Below are 1,657 nucleotides of genomic sequence, written 5' to 3' on the forward strand. Positions count from 1 at the left end.
CCAGCCTATTGTTCCATGTCCAGTTCTAACTGTTGCTTCCTGACCTGCCTATAGGTTTCTCAAGAGGCAGGTCAGGTGGTCTGGTATTCCCATCTCTTTCAGAATTTTCCACAGTTTATTGTGATCTACACAGTCAAAGACTTTGGCATAGTCGATAAAGCAGAAATAGATGTTTTTCTGGAACTCTCTTGGCTGTGTTGGCTTGTGTAAAATTAGTTCCACCACTGTTGCAGGAAAGGGGACCCCTTCCAGGGCCCGAAACTGGGCTCTTGCCTAACACTCGGAAATGAATTGTCCGAGGAAACACGTCTGCTGACAAAGCAAGAGATTTTATTGGGACAGGGCACCCGGTTGGAGAGCAGTAGGGTAGGGGAACCCAGGAGAACAGCTCTGTCACATGGCTTGCAGTCTCGGGTTTTATGGTGATGGGATTAGTTTCTGGGTCATCTTTAGCCAATCATTCTGACTCAGTCCTTCCTGGCCGTGCACACCTTGTTTAGCCAAGATGGATGCCAGAGAGAAAGATATTGGGAGGTGGACATGTGGTGTCTTCTTTTGACCTTTCCCGAACTCTTCCGGTTCAGTTCAGTTCAGTTCAGTTCAGTTGCTCAGTCGTGTTGGATGTTTTTCTGGAACTTGGTGTGATCACTGACCTAGAGCCAGACATCCTGGAATGTGAAGTCAAGTGGGCCTTAGAAAGCATCACTACAAACAAAGCTAGTGGAGGTGATGGAATTCCAGTTCAGCTCTTCCAAATCCTGAAAGATGATGCTGTGAAAGTGCTGCGCTCAATATGCCAGCAAATTTGGAAAACTCAGCAGTGGCCACAGGACTGGAAAAGGTCAGTTTTCATTCCAATCCCAAAGAAAGGCAATGCCAAAGAATGCTCAAACTACTGCACAATTGCACTCATCTCACACGCTAGTAAAGTAATGCTCAAAAGTCTCCAAGCCAGGCTTCAGCAATATGTGAACCGTGAATTCCTGATATTCAAGCTGGTTTTAGAAAAGGCAGAGGAATCAGAGATAAAATTGCCAATATCCGCTGGATCATGGAAAAAGCAAGAGAGTTCCAGAAAAACTCTTCTGGTTGGTGGAGGCTTATTAGTTCCATGTTCCTTACTAGGACCTCCTGTCGTAATACAAATTATGCAAATAGTTTCTATGGTGCCTGGCCAGGGTGGGCAGTTTCAATCAGTGTGATTCCCCTAACACCACCACAGTTTAACTTAGGCCCTCAGCAGTGAAAGCAGAGTCCTAACCACCGGACCACCAAGGAACTCCCTGATATCCTTTTATATATATATATATATTTTTAAACTGCAAATCTTGGGTCTGTGTACTACCCTGGGCCTACTGCCTATTTTGTGGATAAAAGTCTAGAGGAACACAGCCACACCCATTGGTTTAGGTATGACTCTTTGGGAGAACAAGGCAGAGATGAGCTATTATAGGAGAGACCATGTGGCCCACCAAAGAATTTGTATACTGTGTGACCATTTACAGAAAAAGCTTACCCACCCTGAGTTAAGTCCTTGGCCCAAGATCACAGCTTGGAAGTGACCAGGGCTTCAAGTTCAGGTCTGTCCAAGCCCAAAGTCAGTTCTCATGACCACTGTGCTTTCACAGTCTTCCTCAATCAGATCAGATCAGATCAG

Source organism: Bison bison, unplaced genomic scaffold (genome assembly GCF_000754665.1).
Source record: "Bison bison bison isolate TAMUID 2011002044 unplaced genomic scaffold, Bison_UMD1.0 scf7180017864061, whole genome shotgun sequence".
Classification (NCBI taxonomy): Eukaryota; Metazoa; Chordata; class Mammalia; order Artiodactyla; family Bovidae; genus Bison; species Bison bison.